This window comes from Theobroma cacao, chromosome 6 (assembly GCF_000208745.1).
Source record: "Theobroma cacao cultivar B97-61/B2 chromosome 6, Criollo_cocoa_genome_V2, whole genome shotgun sequence".
NCBI classification, from domain to species: Eukaryota; Viridiplantae; Streptophyta; class Magnoliopsida; order Malvales; family Malvaceae; genus Theobroma; species Theobroma cacao.
The window spans coordinates 12071870-12093015 of record NC_030855.1 but is presented as its reverse complement, the minus strand read 5'-3'; positions in this window follow the sequence as shown (position 1 = coordinate 12093015).

Genomic DNA, 21146 nt, shown 5'->3' with positions numbered 1-21146 from the left:
TCTGTACTCAATCCTTGGCCAGTGCTATTATTTACCCCCTAAACTTTACTTCACAAATTATTTACCCCTAAATTTTTACTTCACAAGTTCGATCCTCCAAGCACTAAGATAGACTCTTGAGGTTCAAATTCGTAACAATTAGTTGTTTTGAGGCATAAACTCATTCCAAATCTTCCCCACAACCTCCAGTCTTTCATATTTCACTTGAAGCAACACACAAGTCCATCATACACACCAATCTCTCATTCATGCCTTATGTCGCATGGCATATCAATTAAGAGGTAAAAATTACATACATATATACTCAATTTAGTGTCAAACATATGCACTATATCAAATCAGAGCATATGAAATCAGGGTTTAACTTTAAAGTCATCATCATACTAGGCTCCATAGGCTCACTCTAGTAGCCTAGCATAATCACAATATTCGGCATCCATAATTCGATTACCTCAAAGTATTTCATCAAATATCAACCATATTTCAATCATACATCTCCCATCTCAAGGGTACATCATTCATCCCCAAAGAGTATTCCCATTGGTATACATTGTATTAGGCTTATCCTTAAAGTTGCATCAAAGTAATTATCCATAGGCACACACTAGTTGCCAAGGCATCATAATAGTTTCGAATCACTTCCATCTAAGCCTATTCGAGGCTATGCAATGTCATGCATAAATTAGATCATAATCTTTGTGTGGTCTTCCCTGGACATAGTCACATTATCGACTGGAGTAATCTCTCGATAGTCAGCACCACCCCTGGTAATCTCCCAAGAGGTGGTATCACATCATCGACTAGAGTAATCTCCCGATGATTAGCATCACCCAGGGTAATCTCCCAATTGGCAGTATCATAGCACTACAAGTGGGGATCACAGGTAAGATTAAACCACAGCTCTTGCTTACCTTCATCCCCTGCATACACACACACATAGTCACATGGTAACAAGATCCACTAATCCTCAAGTCAAATCAATGGTTGGAGCTCATTCCTCGGATAAAACACCTTTCACAATGAGACCATCATGTCTGTGTCTTTCCATATGTCCACAACATAATAGCAATCACATTATTGAGCTTCACTAAATTTATCAACAAATGGGCAATCTAATCCAACATTGTAGTATCACCCTCACAATGATTTAGTTACCACATATCTAGTAGTCATTAACTCATACATCACCTAGATGTTTAATAACTCATGCTTCTTAATGGCATCCATAATTACCTTGTCAATTCATAGGCTCCGTGCCAAATATTGCAAAACTTAAGCTCATCCTTTGAGCTAATTGGTTTATTAGCCTCGTCAAGTTGTGACCATATGTCGTCTATGTCAAACACCGAGGCTTGCCCTCTAGCTAATTCACGTACTTTTAGCCTTAGCCACATTATATCAAATCAAATTTTTGGAATACTAAACCACTGGGCTAGAGCCAAAATCAACTTCAAGTGGGCTGCTATATCCATATGCATCACATAAGTGCATATAAAATTTCTAGGGACTCCATATCAATTACACGAAAACGCAATAGTCCTATCTCATCCTCCATGACTAAAATTCATGGGATCACATTCCCATTAATATTTTCTTATGAGCCTTTTGCCCCAAAATCCTTTTAAAGATGGCTTGTCTCTTAAAGTGTCATTTTTACCCGAGCCAAAGCAACACTAATCAAATTTCAAAGACAACATTCGAAAGTAGGTTGGCTTACTAAAACTTGGGAGTTTGTGCAGCCTCCTAATGGTGTTGTAGTAACAAAACATGAACAAGACTTTACATTATTCCCTACTTACTACGCTGATTGACACAGACTAACTTAAGACTCTTTATAACCTAGGTTCGTTTTGATTCTAACTTTGTCATGATCCAAATCTGAGCACCATGACTTGCACATGAGCCCAACAAGCAAGCCCACTAGACCTGAGCAAGCCTTCATAATTTTAAGTCTTGATAAACATATATCCTAATCATAAGTCCTCATAGCCAACATAATTTCATTAACTTAAATCTCTTAGCATTCATCATTAATCCCTCGGCTCACAATAACTTTCAGGACTTAAACATAACATACATATAGCCATGCTTTGGCTAATTCACTAAGTCATTAAACATCCATTACATAGGATAAGGCAACTTCATGCCGTCATATTTCCTTTATGACATACTTTATATACATAGTGAAAGCATACATAACTATGACTCAGACTGTGACACAGCAGAGATTCATTGTCAATACATAACATACTACTTGTAAAAATCACGTGTCTGTCTAAATGACAACACTAGCCACCAAACCTTCCTATCTATTTATCTACACAATACAATTAGAATGGGTGAGTCACAGTAGTACTCAATGAGTGGGAGATAAAACAGTTGTTAATGTGTAGGGATAGCTGCCAATACAAAATGGGGTAGGTTAGACATCACCTGTCGATCATAGTCTGTCATATCATGGTTGTCACACTATGCTGCATATTTGACTATTAACATATTAAGGTGGTATAATCATCCTCACCTTACTCATTCAATATCATTATCAACACAACCTCTTATTAGTTTAATTTATCATATGAATCGGCCCACCATATGGTGTTTAACATACATGGCTTAAAACTCTCACCTCAATCCTAAATCATAAGCTCCTCAAGAATGCAACGCATCATAATCAAATCTTAATTACATATGGCTTTTACCTTAAGCCTTTGCATTAATCATCATTTCATAACATCATATAACATAATTCACATTTCAAAACCTAAGGCATGCCACTACGTAGTCATCACATCATATCATAGAGTGGTCTCCCCTGAACATTAGCAAATCACGCACGATGACCAGCCGAAGGAGAAACAAATCACGCCAAGTGCCAAAGTAACTGACAGAATATCAAAGTTATCGTTTGGAGCATTTTCTCCATAGACAGCATTATAGTCCTCGTCCAACGTAATATCCCAATGGACGGCACCATCCGGAGTATTCTTCACTAGTGGCATCACAATCATCATTCCAAGTAACCTCTCCATGGATGGCATCGTACACAACAGGTGGGAATTTCAACCACTGCCCATGTTTACCACCATCATCCTTGCATAGCAGGCGAGAATCACAAGCCGGACAAAACCACCATCCTTGTCGACAGAACATGCATAGCCACAGGGATATGGACACACTCAACCTCATAATATCCATCATTCGAAATTCCTCTATTCATGGAACATGCATAACCAACATCATAACATCGTCCGAAATCATCCATGGTTGGAGCATGCATACCTCACATCATATCATCGTCCAAAATCATTTACAGACAGAACATACATATCTCACATCACATCATCGTTTGGAATCATCTATAGAGGGAACATACATACCACACATCATATCATCATCCAAAATCATCTATGGACGGAACATACATATCTCATATCATATCATCGTCTAAAATTATCTTCAGATAGAACATACATATTCCACATCATATCATTGTTTGGAACCATCCAGGGACAAAATATACATATCTCATATCATATCATTCATCTGGAATCATTTACGAGCGAAACATACATACCTCACATCATATCATCGTCTGAAATCATCTACGAATAAGACATACATACCTCACATCATATCATCATTTAGAATCGTCTACGTATGGAACATACATATCTCACATCATATCATCATCCAAAACCATCCACGGATAGAATATACATATCTCATATCATATCATCATCCGAAATTATCCACATTATCCACGAACAGAACATATTCCTCAACACAATTATAATTCATCATACTAGTCATCATGACATATTTAATCATTCATAATCATGCCTTATTTCTCATCTCAAGAACATAATCATGGGCGCGCTAATTACTTAGCCTCGAACAATCCTTCTAGGCAATTCACATAATTCTCATAACATTCACTAGTCTAGACATAGCATTTCTAGATATTTTCATGATGTGCACATTCATATTAACTGTAAAACTCGACCCTATAAACACATGTCATGACATACATGCACTAAGTAGCATGTTATTACACTAGAAAAGTTCCAAAGAATAGATGAAACCCGATATTGTACCTAACGATACACTTGAGTTGCTTTAACCCCGAACTAGTTCAAATAGGAATCGTATGATTAAATTTAATATCTTATAGTCCAGGAATGATTAAAAATGATTGTTTAGAGTTTGAGGGTTCATTTGGGGAAAAATTAGAAATTTTGATATTCAGGGGCAAAATTATCATTTTGCCACCTAAGATAATAATTTGATCATCGAGTGAAATTTTTGACCAAGATTAACTATTTGGAGTATAATTTAAGGATAGGAAGTGAAAAAGTTTAATTCTGGTAATTTCTAGAGTGTAAGGGAAAAATCGTAATTTTGCCACCTGCAAACAAAATTTGAGATTTTGAGAGAATTTGAATCAAATTTGACAAATTGGAGAATGGTATGAGTATAAGGGATGAAAAAATATGTCTATGGGCAATTTTTCAGTTTTTGGGGGAAAAATGTAATTTTTAACTTTTATGGGGGCAAAAGTGTAAATTTCAAAAATTACTCCACCGAGACTTTGGATAAAATTTTAAAAATGGCCCAATGGGAAAGTGACACATGGCACTTTTTAATGATTTAATATTATTTTAATGAAAAGCCAGCCCATTTAAACCCCATTTTAAGTGATGGCCGGCCATAAGGGAGAACAAGAGAGAAAATAGAGAGGAAAGGAAGAAAAAAAGAAAAACCAAAGAGAAACAAAAAAATTCAAAGGGGAATTCGCGTTTTTTGCCCGTTTACGCGTCTAATGATAAGATTTTTCGACTTTAGCTTGATTTCTACCTTTCCTATGCCTTTGTTTCCATTTAGCATGCTTGAGGAGAGAGATCTAAAAGTAACATCAAGGGCTGGCCGAATTTCGAGAGGGGAGAAATTGAAATTTTTAGGTTTTGAGTTTTAGTTAAATTGATAGTTTTAGTTAGTTAAATGTGTTTAGAAATTAAATTGGGCAAGAAAGCATTAAATTTTCACAATACCCACCCTTGGCCAAATCTGCAATGAGGTACAATGATGATGATCTGATTTTTATTCTAAGAGAAATGAAAAGAAAATGATGAAAATGGTTAAATGTGATTGAAAAACAAAGTAAAAAATTTACCGAGTTAATGTTCCATTTTTGGCCGAATTTTCCAAAGAGAAAAGTGAACTGATTTTGGTGATTTTAGAAGGTTATTGGCTGATAATTAATGGTTAGAAATGTTGGAGAGAGAATGGGATGATTTAGAGCTAAAACGGAGCGCGTTAGCAATTTATCGGGTAAAGTGGCAAAAATAGATTAATACTGCGTTTAAGCCGTTTTAGGCTATTGCATTTCATATCATGCATTAGTATAGGATTTAAGTCAATTATATAGAGATTTAACATCAATGTGATGAATTGGGTAAATTTTGTAATGTGTTTAGGAGGAGAGCCTTCCGGTAAAGGCAAGGAAGTAATACCCGACGAACAGTGATCGGGGCACCTAAAAATTAGTTAATTTGTACAAACTGTGAGTAAACCTATTATTATTGTAAATTATCTAGAGTTTATTTTTAAATGCTTTTTATGTATTTTATGAAACGAAAACGAGATTAAAACGGGATTTTTGATGTTTTAGAAATAAATGTGACAAATAAAAATATATTGTGTTGATTATGAAATTGAGTAATTGAAGGCTGCTAATTATTTTGAAATATATATTTTCCTATGAATGGCTTATGAAATATAAGTATATGTGGCTATATTTGATAAATTGTATTGAAAATTTATGTAAGTTGTTTTTACTATGCAAGCTGGGTCAATAAATAAAAGCCACGTTATACTGTCGAAATTTTATTAAAATTGATGGGTTTAGTCACTATAGTGACGAGTTTCCATGGACTGCCTATTAAAGGGGCACGGTAAACCCGGTTTCATAGTTACTCCAGTTGTAGAGGCGAGGAGGGTAACTCCCGGGGTAGTGTTCGAGTTCACTTCACGTCGAACCCCCACGTGAATGTGTAACTCAGCCAACGCTAAGGAACGGCTTGTTTTCAAAACTAGAATGTGTTTAACATGTAAATATCTTAACAACCTTGGTGGACTCGGTTAGATGCCTCGACCAAGGTATCCTCGAGGACTAGATTTTGGCTTGAGCCATGTTTTTTATAAAAGTTATAAGCCTTGACAACTGTTTTGGTAAATTACAAATGTTTTATGGTTTAAGAAAGAAATTGAAAACCTTATGAAATGGTTTGTGACTTGTTGTTTAAACTTGCCTCCATTTTACTCGCCTTTAGATATTTATGATAATGTCTGTTTACTCATTGGGATTGTAAAATCTCACCCACCTCCTTTTCAAACATTTCAGGTCTGTGGTAGCTTGTAGATACCCTATTTTGTCGAGGATTCCAGTTGACATCTCTACCTCACCGACAGTAGGTTACTATCACCAGTACTTGGTGTATTCATGGGCCACTTGTCATTGTAATTATTATTGTACATTATAACTTTGTAAATTATTGTATGCATGAATTTATTTTATTCTCACGCTACAAAAATTATTTATGTATAGTTTTATAAAAATTGTTTTATAAGAAAATGAAATATATTATCAAATATTTTTATTTAATTTAATTAGCCAACTTTTCACTCTAAATGAATGATTTAGATTACAAAAATTTATTTTTAATCAGCAGTGGATATTTTTCTACCATACGTTGTATCTTTATCAGGTTTCGAAATTTTTTGGTAAAAATGACCAAAATACCCCTATGTGGCAAAAATTTTATTTTGATTTTTTTCGATCTAAAATAGTTTATAGTTTCTTAAAGCTCGATATTTAACAACGATTGCTCACAGGAAAGGCAAGAAACTGATTTGTTAGCCTTGCGGGGTTCTGATTGGTATTCCGGATAATGAGTGTCAATCGGGACGTCGCGACGGTTGTCATGGGCCCGAGGGAGGTTCCGGGTCATGACATTAACATTGTTAGCCTAGGCATATTCCTTCTAGGTGTATCATGTAAGTCTCATAACATTCACTAGTCTAGACATAATGTTTCTAAACGAATCGACCATATAGACACTCAACATAGTGTCATTGTTTGTATTAGATTAACTCATATTCATATAAACATCATTAGCCTAGGCATATTCCTTCTAAGCGTATCACATCATTCTCACATATTTTCTATTATGAGAATTCTACCTCTAGACATGCTTATTGCTCATACATAGCATACATTATGCATTATGATCATTGAAGCATATATGCACCCTAGTCATTATGCTCCTATGGATAGAAGTTTTCCCACTCACCTTGACAATTCATGGTGTTATTGTATTCACACTTGCACATTTTAGCTAAACAACTTAATATTCATAAATGGGTAGCCATCTTACTCCCAATAGTCACCTAGCATTTAACAACAAAAATTTATTAGCATTTACATCATAATTCTCAGTTTCATTGCCAAATCCTGGCTTTCATATTATTACCAACTTTTTTAAAAATAGCTAAATCTTTAGCATATTAACAAATAAACTCAAATCCTTCGACAATGGGTTAATCCATACCTTAGAAGTTGAGTTAAGCTATTGGTTGCCCCAAATATCCAGTCAACTCAATAAGGTAATTTTTTCTCCAAAGCTGGACCAAGCTGAATTTGAGTTACTAACCGTTTAAATCAGAAATCAATTGACAATAATGCATTATCTTACCTCTAAAAGCATTCCCTAACTCCATATTTACTCTAAACAACTCCAAGTGCTTAAAAAATTCATTCTTGGAAGCTGAGGTTGGGTTTTGGAGAGAGAAAGTGAAAATTCACCAACTAAGCTTGTTGAAGTGAAATCTCTCATATTTAGCACTTCAAATCCAAGATCCAGCATTAGAGTGTGAAGGTTTTGATGGGGTGAAATTTGAGAGAAATTGGATGAGAGAATAAAGAGTAGGAGAAAATGAAAGATTTTTTTATTTTGGGGTTGTTAAGCTCAATTTTTACTGATCTAGCACCTCAAGATTAATTATGGGAGCTTGGTACTCGATCTTGGACTAGATTGCTTACCCCAAATCGCATTTCCTACCCTAGGATCGACTACAAGGCTTCTATACACGATCTTGGGCCAGTGTTATTATTTACCCTTAAATTTTCTTCACAGATTATTTAGCCCTAAGTTTCTACTTCACAGGATCAATCCTCCAAGCACTGGGATCGACTCTTGAGGTTCAAATTCATAACAATTGGTTCTTCTAAGGCCTAAACTCATTCCAAATCTTCCCCATAACCTCCAATCATTCATATTTCACTTGAATCAACACACAAGTCCATCATACACACCAATCTCTCATTCATGCCTTATGTCACAAAGCATATCAATTACCATGGCAAAAATTAAATACATATCATACTCAATTTAGTGCCAAACATATGCACTATATCATTCATGTGCCAAGCACATGAACAACATCATTTTAGCTTTTACATACTAATATATTCCTTGACCATTTCTCTACGAACAGAGGCATTCCTTGAATTCTTATACATATACAATTTAGTTCAATTTAGTCCATCAATTAACTTGGTTTACCTTACATAGTTCGTATCAAAAATCAAGGGTGTTACAAAAGTTCAATGCTATCATATAATTTTAGGAATTTCTTTTAAAGTAGGAAACAATTTCCTATAAGTTTTCCAAATTAAAGTGCTATCTTTAATTTTAGGAATTTCTTTTAAGCAAGTAACAAATTCCTATTCTTTATGGATAACCCAAACTTAAAATTCTATCCTTAATTTTAGGAATTCACTTTCAAGTAGGAAAAAATTTTCTATTTTTTATGAATCACCTAAAACTAAAATAGATGGCACCAAAGTGCTCTTAAAACTTCAAAAATCATGAGCCAAACTCATGAACGAAGCTGTTGGAAATTTTTAACAAGTGTGTTTAACAATTAAACACAAATTCTTGGAGAATTTAGCCACGAAAATCGATCATAGTTGCCTAAAATTTCTACATTGAACCTTAATTTGTTGTTTAGGAACCCAAAAACATGATTCTTATGAAGCTTTTCAAATCACATTCAAGTTTGGTTGAAACATGCAATAATTTAATTTGATAAAACTAATTTTGAACAATTGAAAAAACTGCTTATAACACTTGCCTAATATTAGTAAAAATAATCAACACACTAGTCTCCAAAACACCTCAAAATTATTCGATTTTAACTTGGTTTTGCAAGCCTTTTAATCCATTCATTAATTCTTAACTTAAACATGATTTTAAACCTTTCAAAATATGTTTTAAGTGGATTAAACACATGTTGTCCATATTTGAATTAAAATAGAAGAACAAATTTTAAAGAAAGCCTTGAAATCCGATATATGCTAAATCAACACACAAATCACTCCTATTGATTATCACCAAGAATCAATCATACAAATTACATGAAAAATGTCAAACAATGGCTCTAATACCACTATTGGTGTCATGCCCTGTGAGACGCTGTCAAGCTCGATTAAAAGACGGTGTTGTACCAAGTGGTACAACTAAGTTAAATCGAGCCTTGAACTAGTTCAAATAGAAATTCTAATAAGAATTTGAAAATTTTAAAACCCACAGAATGGTTTAGAATAGTGATTCGGAGTTCAAAGTCCAGTTTGGAGTTCATCAGGAAAATTGACCAATTAGGGACAAAACCGTCATTTTACCATTTGATGACAAAATGGAGATTTTTAGCCAAGATTTGATCACATTTGACCAAGAATAATTATATGAAATATAATTATGATTATTGGAGTATAAAATGATGTTTAGCAGTGAAAAATTGTGATTCCCGGTATTTTTGAAGCACAAGGGTAAAATGGTAATTTTTCCATTAGAGGACTAAACGAAAATTTTTATAAAACGATTTTTGCCTCATTTGGTTAATATTGATCAATATTAGTGTTATTTGAGATTGAAAAGTAGAAATAATGTGATTTCGGTACATTTCAGAGTATAGGGGCAAAATCGTAATTTTTCCTCCCCGAGGGCAAATCGGTAAATTTTTTACCCCAACACTTATCAAGACCAAGGGATTTTAATTGTGGTAGGATTGGATAAATACCAGAATATTTGTGGTGAAAAATTAAGAAGAAAGTCAAAAAGTTAAAAAAAAATTGGGCCAATAAGCATGTGACACGTGGCATGCTTGATTATTTTATTATTTTCTATAGAAATCAGCCCATTAAATCCCCAATTCTCTCACCATATTCGGCCTAGGCAACCAGCAACAAGAACAAAGGAAGAACAAAGGGAAAAACAAGAAAACCTAGGTGGAAATTCAATGAAAAAGTGAAGAAATCAAGGAAACAAGCTAGGTAAGTTAGAATTTCTTTAATTTTCCTTGATACCTAGCTTACCCATTCTTTTGTTCTTGATTTCCATGGTTGAATATTGAGTTATCATGATGAATTCAATTCTGAAAATGGGTATGGAAGAGGAATTATTGTTGGAATAATTTGATTATAGACTATGTGAGTGTTTAGGGATAGTTAAAAATGGTTATGAACAAAAACACAAAAGAAATATTCAATTTCTCTAGGGTTCCTTGTTGGTCGAACCGTGAGGGCTGAATATCAATGGGGGATTGTTTTTATTTCAAGGAAAATGGCATGGAAAATGATGAATTAAGGTGAAACAGTTATGGAAAAAAATATTTCGGTGCTAGTGCACCAAATGATCGACTTTTCTATAAGGAATTGTGAGGGTTCTAATGCTGAATTTGGCTTTATTTAAATGGTAAGTGGAAAATTAAGGTATTAGAGGAGAAATGGATTAGTTTGGAGGTGATTTGGACACAATCGCCAATTAATCGGGTGATCGATCGAATTTAATCGATAACCCGATTAAGCGATAATCGGACGTATTTTTGCATTTACATATCAAGCATTAGTAATTTAAATTAGTTTATATCAATTTAGGGACAATATAGTAAATTCCTCGACTTTGTTATTTGTCAAGGTAGTGAGACGTCCGAAAAAGGCAAAGGAATTGTGCTTGAGGACTATTAGTCAAAGTGCACTTGGAATCTGAATTTTCGACACTTGTGAGTGGACTGCCTTCAAAACTTGTTTTGGGAAATATAATGTAATTGCCACCCATTTGAATGAATTATCAAGTTTTTCATGAAAACAAGTGCCTTNATATATATATATATATATGTGTGTGTTGTGCATGATGAATGATATTGTATATAATGATTGTAACCGTGTGTGTGCACGATGTGGAGAATGCACATGCCGGTGATGATGGTGGCGTGAGAGATAGATGATGATAGCACTAATTGTGCACGATGTGGGGGGATGCACATGATGGTGCCGGCTATGTGCACGATGTGGGGGTATGTACATGAGCCGGGAGTGATTATGATGATATTGATGCTTGTCTATGTAATTATTCATATCTAGATTTATGAAATGAAAGCTCATGAACGTGATATATAGGTGACATATATGTGAAATTTGACACATTGTACTTTGAGAATTTTCATGAATTTTATGTTGATTTTGTTAGTTTAGCAGGATGGCTTTGTTGAGTGAGGGAAAATGTTTCTCTTGTTGCTCTATTTTCACTGCAGCAAAATAAATACATGCTCGCTGCAGTGAGAAACTTTCGGGTTTGGAGGGGTAGACTGGCTGAAAACTCGCTGCAACGAAAAACTTTTTGTTTTTGGGTAACAATTTTGCTGCAGCGAAATTCATTCTCGCTGCAACGAAAAAACTTTCTGTTTTGTCTCCTATCTTGTCCAATTGCTGCCCTATTTTTCACTTCTTTGCTACCATATCTAAGCATGGACTTCCAACATTTAGGACTAAATGAGTTAAGTTTAAAATGAGGGGTTTTTAATATGAATGGAACTAAATTGCATTGTTTTGAAACAAGTGCATCATGATTTTAAACTCTCCCTTGTTGTTGTTGCTTGTTCCCTTCCTTGTTCACTCACTGGGTTTATACTCACCATTTTCAAATTCATGTTTTCAGATCACGAGGCAGTCAGTAACTAGGACGAGGTGTCCTTGTAGACCTGTGTCCATATTGTGGTAGGTGTCTCGGCATTCGGTAGCTGTATATTCATCCGAGTCACTCCGTTGGATGTCGAGCGTTATTTTGTTTTATATAGACCAACTTAATGTAAATTATTAGAATACATGTTGTAGACATTGTATGTAAATTTTAAGGAGTAATGCTAGTATGAGTTGGCAATGTATATCACTATTTTGATTCAAAGTTATGAAATATGACTTAGTGCTATTAGATGGAATTATAAGTAAGATAAATAATAGGCTTGCTTGGGTTTAGTGGATTACGTCCATTGGACCCTTGTGTCGGTCATGGCCTGGAATTTGGGTCGTGACAAGCCTGACTCTACAATATGTTTATTATGCCATTCTTATATAAGAATGCATGTTTGATTACTTAGGTACCTGAAAAATCGTTAAAAGACGACAATGTACCAAATGATACAATTAAGTTAAATTAAGCCTTGAACTAGTCCAAATAGAGATTTTAAGATGAAATTGAGAGTTTTACAACCCCAGAATGACTTAAAATGGTGATTCGGAGTTCGAGGATCGATTTGGAGTCAAATTAGAATTTTCATGACCTAGGGACAAAATGGTCATTTTACCATCCGAGGTTAATATTGGAATGCTGAAAGAAGTATTTGATTAAGATTGACTATTTAGAACATAATTTGAGTTTGAAAAGTGAACAATTTTAATTCTGACATTTTTTCAAGCATAGGAGTAAAATAGTCATTTTGTCATTCTAGGGGCAAAATTGTAATTTTGCACCACCCAACACTTGTCTAGCACATGGATTTTACCTAATAGTATCATGGATAATTGAAGGATTTTATGTGCTGGAGAAAGAAAGCTTAATAGTTAAGAATTTAAAAATGGATCAATGGTAAGGTGACAAGTGTCAAGCTTTCATTTCTTTATTATTTTCCTTATAAATTAGCACAAAATCAGCCCATTTCTCATTCTTATGGCCGATCATAGCAAGAACAAAGGAAGAAAAGAAGAACAAAAACCCTAGAGTGAAAATTCAAGAGAAAATTGGTGGATTTCAAGTAATCAAGCAATCAAAGGTAAAATTTCTTGATTTTGACTTGTGATCTACCTTTCCCATGCATTCTTTTGCATTTTCCATGGTTGAATCACATGATTTAATGATGGGTATCTTGCTAATCAAACCCTAGGAGAGAGAATTTGATGATTATTTAGATAGATTTTTAAGATATATGGATGTTTTTAGTTGTTTATGGTGTTAAGTGTAAGAATTAAGCTAGAAATTCACATATTCCTCATGAGTTCATCATTGGCCGAATCTTCCTTGTAGAGTGTTGATGATGGATTTGATTTTATTTCAAGTGAATTGGTTAGAAAATGATGAATTATGGTGAGAAAATCAAGTAGGAAAAATCATAGTGTTGATGCACCCACCATGGCCGAAATTCTCAAGAGAAAATGTGAAGATGATTTTGCTAAATTTTATGTTATTTGACTTGTGTTTGATGGTTTGGAGAATTGGAAGAAAAATGGAGTTAATTGGTGTTGAATTGGACATATTGACCAATTAATCGGGTGATAGATCGAATTAGGCCAATATCGTTTTATTTAGGTACACAATTGAAATTGTGTAAAATATTGTGTTTAGACGATAATCTGAACAATTTGCATCCCATTTCATGCATTAGTAAAGAGCCTAAAATAGATTTATAATGGTATGACACAGTATATTGAATTATGTGTTGTGTATTGTATATAGGTGGTGAGCCCTCTAACAAGGGTAAAGACGTTGTGTCAGAGGACTGAGAATAAGAGTATTTCAAACTCCTGATACTGTGAGTAACCTTATCATCATCTTGATTATTTGAAGTGAATTTTAATTAGTTTTTGTGATTTTATGAAAAATGAGTTTAAATGGAAAATCTTTATGTTTTATAAACAAAATGAGTTTAAATGAAATGATTTTATAAATTGTCTTGAAATTGAATGATGGCTTTGAAAATAAAATAATTGGAGACCACTTAATTGTGTTGTAAATTTATGGTTCTAATTGATTGGCTTATTGCAATATTGGCATGAATGATTGAATTTCTAAATGTGCTGAAATATATGAACTGTTGATTTGCCTTGAAAGGTTGTAAAATAAAATAATTGCCATGTCATGCTATTGCAAATTTTATTGTATGGTGGGTTTAGCTTGTTGCAGTGGGCGAGTTTTTGTGGACCAGCCTATTAGAGGGGCACGGTAAACCCCTTTATATTTTACCTCAGTTGGAAAGGCATGTAGGATAACTCCCGAGGTACAATTTTAGAGTTCATTTCACGCCAAACCACCACGTGAGGGTGAACTCAGCCAACGCCAAGGAATGACTATGTTTTCAAAATAAAAACATGTTTTATGCGTACATAATTTTTTAATAACCTTGGCGGACTCGGCTTGGGATAGCCCTCGACCAAGGTATCCTTGACAACTGAGTATGAGAATAATTTTGGCACGAGCCAAGTTTTAAGAAATTCAAAAGCCATGTTGATTACTCAATTTAAATGAATTGATTTTAATTGGTTAAATGAGTTGAAAGGTGATAAATTACAGTATGATGATTTATTGTAATCATCTCCATTTACTCGATTTTAGATATTTTGGATGATGTTTGTTTACTCACTGGGATTATATAATCTCACCACCCTCCTTTCCACCCATTTCAGGCTCAGAATAAGCTGTACATAGCTGATTTCATCGAGGGTTACCTTTGGACTAGCATCCTCAAAAACTGTAGGTTTACTGTTTTTGATACTTTTGGTCGTTCGTGGGCTCATGTGTCACTGTAAATTAAATCTTATGCTTTGGTTATCTATATTACAGTATGTATGAATTTATTTAGCTTTTACACTACAAAAATTATTTATCGGTAACTATAAATATTGTTTTATAAGAAAATAGAATATTTTATTGAATATTTTTATTATATTCAAATAGGTATAGTTTCACTTTAAAAGAATGTTTTAGACATGTAACTTATTTTTTACTATGAAATATGTGTTTTCCACTTGCATACTACATTTTTAGCTGGTTTCGATATTTTTGAGGAAAAATGACCAAAATGCCTCTGTGAGAAAAAAATTATTTTTCTATTGTTTTGATTTGGAAATAGTTTATAATATCTCAAAACATGATACTTAACAACTGTTGCTCACAGGGGAGGTGCGAAAACTGATATTAAAGCCTTACGAGGTTTCGGTTGACATTTCGGGCAATGAATGTCCATCGAGACGTCGTGACTGTTGTCACAGGCTCGAAGGGAGTACCGGGTCGTGACAGTTGGGATTCAGCCTCAAGCTCAAATATGAAACTAATCATGAAATTAAAAGTATAATGCAACAGAAAAATAAAAATATATTTAGTTAAAGAAATAACTGAAACCCTCAAGATCAATGTTTGTGTTTTTCATGCAATTTTTAGATTAAATATGAATATTCATAGGTTTAAATATTACGTACCTTGCTCTAGATATTGCAATCAAGAGCCAATTAATCTAAAAACCCTAGTGATGAAGCAAGTAACCCAAAAGAGAATAAGACAGTCTAAAATCCTGCAGTTGAAATCTTTGCTTTTTCACCTTTAGGATTTGTCAAATCTTCAGCCACACAAGTGTTTGGCCTCTAACAGTATTCCACATAATGATTGAATAAAACCTTCTCAAAGGGAAGATTTTACTTGTAGTAGTAAGCTTTGTTTCTAAAACAAAAAGACCAAAAGTTCTTACTGAATCTTATTTCTATCAGATAAAGAAAACTATTGTTCTATTTTTATTCTTATGAAACAACTAAGAAGTGGCGGAAGGGTTAGAGTTTTAGTTGGCAGACATAACATATTTATATAGCCAAACTAAGTTGTAACCTTAGATACAACCTTTGTATTTTATTCAATTAAGGACTTATGAACTTAATTAATTTTCCAACTTTATTTTGGTCTATTTCAATTAAGTCCAACTTAATTCATTACCTTATTTAATCTTAATCAGGCCACTTGATGTGTGTGACCCATTAAGCTTGGCAATAACTATAAATCAAAATCAAATATCAATTCGATAATTGATTTATATTTATAGATCATGACCACCTAAATGTTAGAAAGTTAATTAAAAAATTTGATGAAGCCTTTCAACGATAAGGCTCTCAGTGTAATATGGTCCTTTTATCAAATCTCTTAGATATGGTCCTTTCATCAAATATCTTGGATATCTAATAATTTATTACTAAATTTATCAATTTAGGAAGCTAACTTTCCTCAAATTCATCATGCTTTGACCAAAGACTTTATACAAGTTAATGTAGAATTGAGAACAAGTGAGATACATCCCTTCATATCACTTGGGGTGATGAATCCTTTCATGACCACTCATCCACCTTCGTATGCTTCATGGCATACCCAAAAACACCTAGTTTAGGCATCTGGTTGCCTATAGACCCATAAGGTTAAAATCAAAGTATGTCATTCCTCACATAAGATGACTTGGTGTCTTAAGTTTGAGGACTAGTTGTACAACTATCACATGAGAACATATTCCATAGACACTTGAGTGAAATACCAAATGGAGTTCTTATAGCAGGCCATGTTCAATAACAAGCACCTACATGTTATCCTCATGTATCCCATATGCTTCAATATATGAGATCGATTACTTACTTCCCAAATAAGGAGGCTTAACACGTACCAGTCTTTAGGCATTGTCAATAACCTGTCTTAACAATACAATGACTAGGCATAATTTTAGGAACATAGCTTTGATGCATAGTGATCTCATAATTGTAACAACTTTACAATTCTCTTGCAAAGCCTTTATGTTCCATGGGCTTTATGCAATTAGCACTAAATAACTTTTTATTATTGCACTAATATGAAGGAAACCTTTATCTTATATAGTTATGCGATTTAGTATGGATTAAATAACAATATATAGTCCTTGACCAATCCAATTGGGTCAATGGCATATACCAACAAAATGATCATTTGAATGCTTCACTTTAGGCTCATCTCTCTTTAGAGGCTCTTGTTTATATAGTTTTTAATCATGAACTTATTGAATTTTTTAGCTAGCATGGCCATGTTTTCCTCATCTATGGATTTTAGGGCAACTTTCTTTTGTTTGACTTTTTCCTTCCTAGACTTTTCTCTCTCACTCTCACATTTAAGTGTCAACACATAAGTGAGAAAAGATGTTATAAGTTATTCTAATTTGAACTCATTTAGAGCTTTTTCTATAACCATAACTTTAGGTCTCCAAGTTTTGGGTTTGCTATATAAGATCTTTATCACTGCTTAGGCATTTAAGAAGTCTTTCCCTAAAGCCTTCAAACTTCCTATGAAGTTTGTGAACCTTTCCAACATCTCACTTATTGATTCACTCTTTCTCATTTTAAAAAGTTCATAATCATTGATAGGCAATCCAATTTTGCATTCCTTAACTTGGTTAGTTCCCTCATACGTGGTCTATAAAATATCCCAAATTTGCTTGGCAGTTTCACACATAAAGACTTTATTATATTCACTAACATTCAAAGCACAAAGAAGGGTATTATATGCTGTATAATTTATTAGGACTAGTTTTTTATCTACATCACTCCCTTCATGCAACACCCCAAACCCTCGTGTGGAAGCCAATATGACCTTATCGACAAGACGAAGGGTCAATTGACATAAATTTAAGTGCCAAGGAATGATGACTGGTGAAAAGAATATTTTAGAATAAAATATTTCACACTCAAGAAGATAATAATTAAATAATAATATTTTATCAAGGATGAATTAGCGAGTTAAAAGGTGATTTGGAAGTGAATTGAGACAAAGTGAGACATTTTGGGACCCGAGGAGACAAGTAGAAAATTTTAAAATAAAATAATATTTTATTATTAAAATAATATTAAAATATTAATATTTTATCTATTATTGAAATTAGTCATGATGGAAGACTATATGACTAATCTAAGTGGGAGAGAAGAAGAATGAAAGAATTTTGAAGAAGGACGACGTTAGTGGGGCCCGCGTGCCTTTATCAATTAAAGCAAGAACGAGTAAGTATATATTTAAATATTGTGGTGACACCTTGATAAAGTGTCAATTTCATATTTTATTTGTACAAGTGTAAAGGAAGGAAAATAGAAGGAAATTGGAATTAAAAGAATGTGGGAAGACCTAATTGTAAATGATGAAAAGTTTAGAGGGTCAAATGCTAAATAAGGAAAAATTTGAAGACTTATGTGCAATTTCAACATTTGAAGTAAAATGGAAATTAACTAACCAAGGAAAATTAGATTGCGTGGGAGAATGGAATATGCATGTAACAAATACTATTGCAATCAAAGATATGCATGTAAGGATGTACTTGCAGTAGGGAACATGCAGGACCCTTACCATGTGAAGTAAAAAGGAAAAATAAGACTAAATCTATTTCCATGTAAAGAGATTGGTGCATTAGGTGGCCAAATGAGGAACGAAAAATGTGGGATGCATGTGACTTAAATAGATTAATGAATGACCAAATAAAATATAAGGTAAAGGTGGTGTATGAAATAAATAATAAAGGAAGAAAAGATGGAAGAGTGAAGGTGGCAGATGGAGAAGTTTAGTGAGAATAGATAATGGGCTAATGGACAAGGGAGGAAATTGGTGCATGAAGAACCATTGGTTGGCAAAATGGCCAAATGAAAACAAAAGGTAAATTGGTGCATGTGTTGTAATTGGTTCAAAAGGGTGGCCATATAAATACCAAGATTCAAGGGCGAAAGAGAAATGTGAATTGGCCTTGGTGAGACTTGAGAGAGCCAGCCATTGAGAGAAAAAAAGAAAAAAGAGAGAGCTTTGAGAAACTCCACCCAATAGGTAGAAAAGAGGAAGAAACAAGAAAGAAATGTGATAAAACAAAGGAGGACTCGGTTTTGGGAGAAAATCCGAAGAAATTGTGAGGTTCCCTTCCTTTATCTTGTGGAGTCTCTTCAACATTCAAGAGAGAAACTATGGAGTGTTGATGAAGGTGTAAAGCTTGGTTTCAAGATACAAGAGAAACAAGGTAAGGATTATGGCTTTAGCTTGAATGTTCTTTGAAAATATGTTGGTAACTATAAGAAATGTTTGTGGTAGCAAAGATTAGCTTGACTGGAGAGGATTTAGTGACATGCAAGCCATCAAACTCTTGGATGCATGATGGATTCAAAGTGGAAGAGAAACGGTGAGCATGGTATTGTGCTTTAAGGCCTACAGTTGGTAAATTGCTAAGGAAATAGTTTGTGAAACATGTTGGCAGCTTGATGATTAAAGCTTTGGAGGAATATTGGAGTGCATGTACGGATCAACCAACCTCAAAAGTAAAAATGAATAATGGTTTAAGTATAGTTGAGAGATCTTGAGAAAATGGCTATTGTTGTGTTGATTGGAATCTTGAAAGGCACATTGTGAGGAATAATGGTTGTTGAAAGAGTCTAAAATGCATGAGCTAGTTGGAAATATTAATTTTGCTTTTTATGTTATTTGAAAGAAATAAGGAGGAATAATGTGCGTGGAGGATTGAGAAATAAAACATTGAAAGTTAGATAGATAATTATGCATGTACATTTAGAAATAATTGAGTGAGATTGGAATGATTGTTGCTGCCATATATGCGGTTAATTGAGAAAGAATGGTGATTCTAGCATGATGTGAGTTATTAAAATGATGATTAATGTTCGAATGAGAAAGAAAATGGAATGAGATATAAAAGCATAAAACTAAGAATGTGGTACAGAGGGCAGCAAATGTGGGCTGAAATGGGAATAATAAATACTAAGTATATTAAGCTTGGTTTATTGCTAGGAATTGTGTAAGTGGAAAAGGATTACTGTGGTGATTAACTAAAAGAGGAAACGGGTGACCAGCAAGCTGATTGAATACAAAACAAAACTGGATAAGTGGCAAAGAAGTATCCTGCCATTGTAAGGTGAGTAGCGGGTGTCTATTTCCAAAGTTCCATAAACTATATATTGATATGCTTTTAATAAACGTTGTTGGTTTTCTTTACAAGCAATTGTGGATAGCATGAGTTGTTAGCCTCGGTAGGTGATTTTTAAATGGATTTGTAATCAATTATACTATTTTGTGGAACGCATGAGTTGCTAGAAAATGATAAGTGATTTGAATGCATAGTTTGCATTAATTTATACACTACTATTGTGGAAAGCATGAGTTGGTAGAAACGATAGGCAATTGTGGATGCAAATTGATTTGGAAGTTGTTTCTGTATACTATATATATATATACATACATATAAGTAAAGTATTTTAGGAACCGGGAAAAAAGCCCTTTGCAATGTTTTGCATCAAATCCGTGCCTTGTATCTTTGTGTGACGTGCATAGTTAAATGTACTTGTTCAATGGTCTAAGAAGGAAATTTTTGAGAGCCGGTTTGTCATAGCCCAAATCCCGAGCCATGACTGGAGCATGGGCTCATTGGGTATAGCCCACTAAGCCCAAGCAAGCCTTTTTTTTTTATGCAATCCCAATCATCATTCTCAACCGTCATTTCTAAAACCACATATTACAATTCTCAATTATAAATATTTTAGTAACGTTTTATAGCAATCCAATATTCACATTTGTATTATGCTAACATAGTATCACTCATTTGCCACCTTATAGTGGCATCAATAATCAAATATACATATTTGATTTTTAACATGAATCTTAGTGGTCTTCATTACTTATACATGTACACAAGCATAAGACTCTTGACCGTCAGTGGAGTGACTGTGGGTAAAGGTACAGCTACTAAGATGCCATAGTACCTACCAAGAGGACGAGCATACGTGGACACTCAGTCTAGGTCCCAACTGCCTTCGAATCTAAAAACATAAAGTTTAGAAAAACGTGAGTATAAAACTCAGTGAGTGAACATAAGAAGGGAACAAGCAATCAATAGGAAGAATTTGGAAATCATGATGCACTTGTTTCAAAAACAATGCAATTGATTTAGTTTCTTTCTAAAAATCCCTCATTTCAAACCTTGATTAATAATCTCATAATGTTGCAAAA